Genomic DNA, 9,450 nt, shown 5'->3' with positions numbered 1-9,450 from the left:
ATGTAGATGAGAGAAAACCCCAGAATGGCTGTGAATATGGATAACTTAGAAAGCTGGAAGGTCGGGGCAGAAAAGTATGAGTGCTCACTTGGGACAAAGGGTGTGTGCATCTTCTAAATTTAGATGTTCCCATTTAATGATTTCTATTCTGTCTGTTTTGTTGTATCACAAGGAAGAAAGGTCACTGTAGTTAAAGTGAGGGGAGGAGATAGGGGACAGACAAACGTCTTCAGGACAGAGTCTAACACTGTTGTTAACTGGAAGGTGAGCAGAAGCTGACCAAAGTAGAAACTTGGAGATCAAGTAATATAACCGTGGTAACGTAACTAATGACCCAGTCAGACTCAAAACCAGGTCTGCCTGACTGGCAAGTCAGCTCCTGAGCCACCTTTGCTTGCTACTGCATCAATCTCCCTTCTCCATAGAGTCTACCAGTTCTGTGTGCCAAGGAATTCCTCTCACCCCACCCCCTACTTCCTCTGCTCTTTGGGGGACTCTTCAGAGCTAAGTGAAATAAATATCAGGCTCCCTCTTCTCAGCATCTCTCTTAAAAGAAAAGAAGGATGATGGGAAACTTGGAAATTTGTGTTCATTCATTCTTCCTGTTACGAGAAAACAAACAATAAAAACAGCTTCAAGCCGTTGTCAGGTGTCCTGTGCTCTCCTCTGAATTCAAGGAGGAAGATGATACAATCAGCCCCCTGAGGAGTTCTCCAGCAAAAGGGGGGAGGGGGGAGAGAGACAGAGACAGAGACAGACAGAGAGAGAGAGACAGAGACAGACAGACAGAGACAGAGAAGAGAGAAAGGCCACATCTCCAGGTGATCTGCATAAAGTACACAGACAGGGGACAGACAACACAAGAACGTGGTACTCTCTGAAAAGGTTAGATACTTGGGAATCCTGGGAAATAAAGAGGAGTTAACAAAAGAGTAGGGGCCCATGGGCCAAGGTGCTGGATTAGGGGAAGGCAGCCAGGCCCTGTGGAATCCCTGTCATGGACAAGCTCATGGGAAGAGTTATAACTACCAGTTGTTCCATAAATTCCATTCAGTTTCTTCATATCTCACAACCTTCTGAAGCACTTTATCAATCCTTGTCCAGGTAAGGAAGTGAAGAGAGGGACTGTAATGATCTGCCTGTGATCAATCACATTGTGGCCATGGAGTCCAACAGCCAAACCTTAAGTCCAAGTCCCAGGACTCCTCTATGAAGGCAGCTTTGGGCTAGGGACACAGCCTAGTGGTAGAACACCTGCCTAAGGCTCTGCCAGGCTCTGGGTTCAACCCCTAGCACCACAAACAAACTGAAACTGAACCCCACAAATTTAAGATCAACACACAGAACAGCAAGGACGCAGCCAGGAGAACCTCTGGTCCCACAGTGTTCAAAAGTGCTCATCAAATTCTAGTAAGGGGGGGGGGGTGTTAGTCTAATAAGTAATAGGATTTCAGATGGTAGATGCGTGTAAAAGAGAAAAGGAGTAGCAAATTATCAGGAGGGCCCTAAGAGAGGTGAGGGACCTCAGCAAGGCCTTGCACAGATGGAAGGACTCATGCAGAGCCAAGCAAACACCATGCTACGAAGTGTTCAGAGACCCCAAACAGTAAGTAAGCAAGGTGGAGAAGAATGTGTCTGTGGGTGGAAAGATGGACCCTCCTTAGGCACCTTCCTTGGCTAGGCAAAATGGAAGAAACATCTTGCTTCGTAAACACTCCTGGGACAGGGCATTTGCCTTTGAAAACAGACATCAGCTTTTGGAAGAAAGCTGAACTTGAAATTAGAGGGCCGACAGAATCCCAGCAAGCCAAGGGAACTAAAGAAGATCACAGCAAGTCAAGTCTTGCCCATCTCATCAGCAAGTTGATGATGAGGTCCAGGTGCTTATCATCCTCTCCACCCCAGCCTCAGCCTCAGCAGCCATCTGCCCCAGGTCCTCAGCTTATGGGAACTCCTCTGATGGTGTAGTCATTTCTGGGGAGAAGGGACTGCAGACACACTGGATAACAAGTGTCCCAGGCAAGTGGATCATAGGTGGGAGAAGTAGTTATCTGTAATTCAAACCATAAGAAAGGGCCTGTTCCCAGGGCAGAGTTGGATGGGAGAGCCAGTATCCGTGGCCACTCCTACAAAGTGCAGGAACCCTAGGAGACCTATGCTACACTCAGACTTCACAGGCATGAGTAAGTTTACAGGAAAGAGTGAGCCTTAGCACCTTTCCTATATACCAGGAACCAGTTTCTTAACACCTTGCTGTAACTGGCCTGGCAGGAATGAGGACATTCTGAAGAGACACTTTCACCCCTCCCTCCAGCTATCCAGCTATCTCACTAAGAAACAATGGCATCCAAGAAGCTGGAATTTCCCCAGGGATCTCCTCTGAGAAGAAGGCTGAAGTCCGCTGCCAGCCAAAGTGGGAGCTGCTACCAAGAACGAGATTGCACATGTTTCTGACCACGTGTCAGAACAATTTACAGGAGACACAAGAGCCAAGGAAATGCTGGGTCCCTGGTGGGCAAGACTGCATCTCCGCTGAGTTCCTCTGACCCTCTTCTTAAACCTAAACCTCATGGCAGGACACAAAGACAGACTTAGTAATGGGGTGCAAGTGTAGGGTAGCTCCCGACCTCTATCCCTCCTCCCACAGAGGTCACATTGAATAGATCTCCGTTTCTTGATTTTTCTCTACTAATTTACCATTTTCATTGGCTTATTGAGGAAGGGTGCCTATGTCTCTGGCTTTGTTGGGGTGCCAGGGCACAGGGTCTGATCCAAATAACTCCTATGGCATTACCTCTAGATCATCCCAGAATTATGTGAGTGTGTGTGTGTGTGTGTGTGTGTGTGTGTGTTTCTTTGTTTGTTTGTAGGTGGAGGGTGGACACACATAGAAGTCAGAGTACAACTTTTTCAAAAGTTGGTTCTTAGCGGGGCAGTGGTGGCACACGCCTTTAGTCCCAGCACTTGGGAGGCAGAGGCAGGCGGATTTCTGAGTTTGAGGCCAGTCTGGTGTACAGAGTGAGTTCCAGGACAGCCAGGGCTACACAGAGAAACCCTGTCTCGAAAAAAACAAAACAAAACAAAACAAAAAACAAAAAAAAAAAACAAAAACAAAAACAAAAGTTGGTCCTTGGGCTGGAGAGATGGCTCAGCGGTTAAGAGCACTGACTGCTCTTCCTGAGGTCCTGAGTTCAAATCCCAGCAACCACATGGTGGCTCACAACCATCTGTAATGAGATCTGATGCCCTCTTCTGGTGTGTCTGAAGACAGCTACAGTGTACTTATATACATAAAATAAATAAATAAATACATCTTTAAAAAAAAAAGTTGGGTCTTTCCCACCATGTGGGTTCCGAGGATTAAACTCAGGTTGCCAGGCTTGGTGGCAAGAGCTTTCACCCACTGAGCCAACCTGTCAACCCAATTTTCGATTTAAAAACCCTATGAATATTAACTATGCGAGACCAATTACATTGAATTTAGTACAAGCAAACAAAACTTATGGCTAGCAGTAAAAGGTAGGATAAGAACTGTCTTTTGCAGTGGGTTGGTCTGTTTCTGCTTGTGCTCTAATGCTAAATACTGGCTCTCAAGATCTGGTTGCCTCTGAGGAACGGATCCTCACAATACAGCAAGTGATGCTATGTGAACCTTGCTCCCCAATTTAACCTGTCAATAAAGGCTAAAGCCCATTATTGTGCCGTGGAGGGAGAGGGGTGGCACTTGAGGATGGAGTGAGGGGGTTGAGAGGAAGATGGGGGATAGAGGAGGCTACTGTGAGAAGAGATGGACCATGAACATGTGGCCAGGAGAAACAGAAACAGCAAGTAACACAGGACTTTATGCTGTTTATGCTGGGGAATAAGTTAGAATAGCTCCAAACCTGCCCAAGTCTAGGCTTATAGCTTGTAAATAAAATACCTGGATTGTGTGTCTATTTTTATGGGCTAGCAAGGATTATAAATTGAGAACAAGGACTCAAGGAAGATGCACAGGACACTGCTAGATTCTGGAACTATGCATATTGATCTTGGTGCCAGGCCACAGGCACCAGATCTCCCTGAAGTAGGACTTATAGGTGGTTGTGAGCTCCTGTTTTGGTGCTGGGAGCCACACTCAGGTCCCCAGCAAGAGCAGTATGTGTTTTATGTGTGTAGGTGTTTTGTGCACCATATGCATTCCTGCTACCCACAGAGGCCAGAAGAGGGCATCAGATCTGCTAGGACTGGAGTTCCATCCTACATGATGGCTTGGAAGCCATCATGTAGCTTCGAGGAAGCACACCTGGGTCCTATGGAAGAGCATCTGGAACTTTTAACAGCTGAGCCATCTCTCCAGCCCCCTGCACGTAACTGTCTGATAAAGATGACAGAAGTCACTCATGGAAGCAATTGAATTGGAGAAACTGTTCCTTTCCCATGGACTGAACACAGTACCTGGCTGGCAGCCAAGAGTGTCCAGTGAGCATCTCTGAATGAGAACACTGAGTCACAGCCAGCAAAAGTGATGACTTTTAGGACATCGGCATAAGCATACGCTTCTTTCTCTGACAACACAAAGTCAAACCCCTTACTGCAAAGCTGCCACCTTGCTTTCCCTGCCGTGCTTCCTCGGCATCTCCACATAAGAGCTCTGTCCATCTGCTCCAAACAGCCAGGCAGAATTTAAGCATGGCACCACAAATTAATGACATCTTTTATTGTTGTTTTAATGAACAAGACTTTAAAATTGCCACCTACAACAAAAACCTGAGAAACAAAAGTGGAATTTAGTAATGGAGTCATTAAAAGGAAGTCTGGCGTGTGAGAGCCATGCTGGTTTTCATCATTTTTCTTTTTTCTTTTTCTTTTTTCTTCTTTTCTCCCTGTCCACTCACTTCTCAGGATTTTCATTGCTTTCTCTCCTGATTTTCCCTTAAGATAGGGTGTGAATGACCGTATAATTTACTGTCCAACCCAGGACACTTTGAAAACTAAAGTGGCATTTCTGGTATTTACACTGGAAAAACTAGTGTGACCAGAACTGTCCCAGGGACGCTGGGGTGCAAGATTACCTCATTTAAGCTCTCAGGTCCTTGATTCCATTTTTGTGAACTAATGGGATTGAACCAAGCAACTTCTAAGACCCTGCCGGTCCTTTATGTCCTACGAGTTCACTGTTCTGGTTAAAAGTGTGTCACAGACAAGGAACCCTTAAACCCTTATCTTCTTTTTAAAAATTATTTTTAAATTTATTTACTTATTGTGTAGGGGGGAGTTGTCCACGTGACACTGTACACATGCATAGGTCAGAGGACCACTTGTGGGAGGTTGGATCTCTACTTCCATCACATGGATCCTGGGTGTTGAACTCAGGTCCTTGGTTCAGCAACAGGCACTGAGCCATCTTGCCTACATCCCCCATAACCCACTATCCTTAAAAGCTGACTGGTGAGGCTTTTTGGTTGGACTTCACTGTGGATCTGCTGAAGGCAGCAGGAAGCACACTGGTATTGTCTCAGGCAAGGAGTTCTGGCCTGGCAGGCTCCCTTCGGGGGAGCAAGCAGGTTGGACTGGTCAGCTCAGAAGTGCTTCTGTGTGGAAAGGGAGCCAGATGTTTGTCTAAGAAAAAGGGATGGATCTTCTAGAGTGAATCAGGCCAGGGTAAAAGTGTTCCTGCCAGCTCAGTCTGGAGCCACCTAAGAAAGGCCCGGCCTATCTCAGTAGTGGTACTGCGTTGATTCTGGTGGCACATCCCCTCCATTGGTGTCTGCCTAGGCGTGACCATGGTAACCAAGGGGGCTCAGAGTTAGATGAGGATACCTGCTACCAAGCTAAGGACCTGAGTTCTGTCCCAGGGACCCACCTAGTGGAAGGAAAAAAGCCAGTCCTGCAAAGTTGTCCTCTGACCCACACACTCTCGAGGTCACACACACACAAAAATAAGTACAAATGAAATTTTAAATCATTTGTCAAGGGTAAGATGCATTATTTAAATGGTCACTTTTGGCCCACACCTTCATTCAAACAATGCTGAGTCATTTCAAACCTTTCTAAAGCAATTCTGTTAGAACTGACTGAGAAGCTTGACTCATCTTTTTCTTTTTGTTTTAATCTTCACATCAGCAAATGTCCATGTTTATGTGGGGAGAGCTTGATTTGTGGACATTTAAAGTTACATGGATGGATCCAAAAAAAAAAAAAAAGAAAGAAAGAAAGAAAGAAAGAAAGAAAAGTGAATGCTGGAACCAGGTACTGGCTACAAAGTCGTTCTAAAGACGACTTTGAAGTGTATAAATGGTCCCTCGGAGAACCTATGAAAGATAAAAGTCCCTTAAAGTCTAGGTGATGGCAACTTGTGCCTATAAGCCCAGTACCTGAAAGACTGAGCCTGAAGGACTGCCATGAGTTTAAAGCCAGCTAGAGCTATATCTTGAGACCTTATTTCTAAAAGGAAACACAACACACCTGTATGTGAGCAACTATAAAGCCACCCCACCCCAGAGTGACGCTAAGACCTCTTGCTATAGTAAGTAGGACTCTCGGCTCTTTTCATTTTAAAGATAAATGCCTTTCGTGCTGCGGTCCCTGTTGGCTATCAACCCCTTTCCCACTTTCTGGGCTGTACTCACCTCTCTGTGCTCACCGCTCCGTCTGCTTTGTCTAATGAACCTTTCACGGGGCTGGTGCTCCTGTTCACTGAAGTCTTCCCTGACCCCTGGAGCCAGAGTTAATAGTCCCTTAGCACCTTGTGATATTTTATTACAGCCACTACACAGTCATTATTGTTTATATCTCGGCCTGTACACTAGGCTGAGTTCCTTAAGGACAGAGACCGTGTCTCGTCCATTTTTGTATTCCCAGGACCAAAAATTATCAATCACAGAGTAAGGTATTTGCGAGTGAATGTGTAGGTTCAGCATCACAGTCCTCCACCAAACACCCACGGTAGAGAGCTCCCTCTGGTGGACCTTACAGGAGCTGCAAGGATGAGACCTCAGTGCCTGGTCTCAAAAGACCGACCTAACCAGATTGGACAACAGACCTGATGTTCAAATGTTTTCGGTCTAGGAGCAAACGCTAAAGTAAAGATTAGGTGGCCTCTATAAAGTATGTACACCTAATAAATTATATATGAACATGCTAACTAATTAATATATTAATAATATAGTGTGTATTACTAATTAAATAACTTAGCATCTATCTCTTTCACTAATCCATTTATTATAAATTGTAATTATTGACTGAATGATCAGTAAGCCTAGAATTTGGGACATGCCTTCCGAATATTCAATAAATACTGTTTTAATTAGATAAGAAAACTGTGGCTGAACATTTAAAGAACACCTGCTACATACTGAAAGTTATTCCATTTTTTTAAATACCAAATTTGATTACAAGAACTAGAGTCTGAATGCCCGAGTCTTCTAACTGCAAAGCATCCTAATACATGGTCTCTCTTAATTCTTGGTGTCTTGCAGAGGGGGAAACAAGGGCAGCAAAAACAGAGCAGATATCCAGTTCATTCCAGCTCAACCCCCAGAGCCTGCTTCTAAATCCAAACTTTCTATGTGAGTTGACACAGGGCCTCACAAAGAGAAAGACAGCTTGGTTTTAACCTTTTGCTATGGAAAATTATGAACAAACACAGACAGATAAAACAGACACTGGTTTGCTCTGGCCCTCCCTGACCTCTGACTCTTACAACCTCTCTGTGTTCCCACTTTCTAGGCTGGTCCCTGAGCTTTGTGGAGGCAACATAGATATTTATTATATATAATGTAGGTAGTCATTATTCTAGGATATGTCACCCACTGACTGGGACAATTTGGTTTTGGAGGGACAAGGACTCAGGCTAACTAGAGGCCTGAGAAAGAATATGAAAGATAGAGCCAGTCCCATAACACCCAGAGGAAGCTCTACTCCCAGGCGCTCTAACACACCCAGGATAAGAGCTGAGGAGGACCCAACATCTGTCCCAACACCGGGAGTAACTGGGACCAGCGGGACCAGGCACACAGGAACTCCACCAGCCCAATGGCTCAGGTTCCTTCCAGTATGTCTGGGCCAGCTGTGCCCTGAGCAGACCTTGGGTGCAAGCTCCACAGCCAGTCTCAAAACACCCAGAGGAAGCTCCACTCCCAGGTGCTCTAACAAGCCCAGGATCACAGGATCCCAGAATCACAGGATCACAGAGACAGCTTGACTCTGACAAGTTCTGACACAACCAGGATCACAGGAAGGACAGGCTCCAGTCAGATTTAGCAAGGGCAGGTAGCACTAGAGATAGCCAGATGGCAGGAGGCAAGCATAAGAATATAAGCAACACAAACCAAGGTTACTTGGCATCATCAGAACCCAAAACTCCCACCATAGCAAGTCCTGGACACACCATCACACTGGAAAAGCAAGATTTCAGATATAAAATCACTTCTAATGATGATGATACAGGACTTTAAGAAAGACATAAATAGCACCCTCAAAGAAATACAGGAGAACACAGGTAAACAGCTAGAAGCCCTTCAAGAGGAAACACAAAAATTCCTTGTCTTAGTCAGGGTTTCTATTCCTGCACAAACATCATAACCAAGAAGCATGTTGGGGAGGAAAGGGTTTATTCAGCTTACACTTCCACACTGCCGTTTATCACCAAAGGAAGTCAGGACTAGAACTCAAGCAGGTCAGAAAGCAGGAGCTGACGCAGAGACCATGGAAAGATGTTCCTTACTGGCTTGCTTCTCCTGGCTTGCTCAGCCTACTCTCTTATAAAACCCAAGACTTCCAGCCCAGGGATGGCACCACCCACAAGGGGCCCTACCCCCTTGATCACTAATTGAGAAATGCCCCATAGCTGGATCTCATGGAGGCACTTCCCCAACTGAAGCTCCCTTCTCTGTGATAACTCCAGCCTGTGTCAAGTTGACACACAAAACCAGCCAGTACATCCCTTAAAGAACTACAGGAAAACACAATCAAAAAGGTGAAGGAAATGTACAAAACCATCGATGATCTAAGAATGGAAATAGAAACAATAAAGAAATCAGAAAGAGAGACAACCCTGGAGATAGAAAAACTAAGAAAGAAATCAGGAGTTGTAGATGCAAGCATCACCAACAGAATACAAAAGATAGAAGAGAGAATCTCAGGAGTAGAAGACACCATAGAAAACATTGACACAACAGTCAAAGAAAATGCAAAAAGCAAAAAGCTCCTAACCCAGAACACCCAGGAAATACAGGACACAATGAGAAGACCAAACCTAAGGATAATATCTTAATATCTTAATATGAAAATTAATATTACCAACATATCCTAATTGATTGAAATCCAAAAATATGAGGAATTAGAAATTTGTTGATTGTTATCCAATGGCCTCTCTAATTTGGTAACTGAAGAAATAGGCCCAATATTGTACAATCCATATACACTTTCAGCTTGTTTGTTCGTGACAGTGTCTTGCTGTGTACAACA

Source organism: Mastomys coucha, unplaced genomic scaffold (assembly GCF_008632895.1).
Source record: "Mastomys coucha isolate ucsf_1 unplaced genomic scaffold, UCSF_Mcou_1 pScaffold23, whole genome shotgun sequence".
NCBI lineage: Eukaryota > Metazoa > Chordata > Mammalia > Rodentia > Muridae > Mastomys > Mastomys coucha.
Note: the sequence above shows the minus strand (reverse complement) of the source record.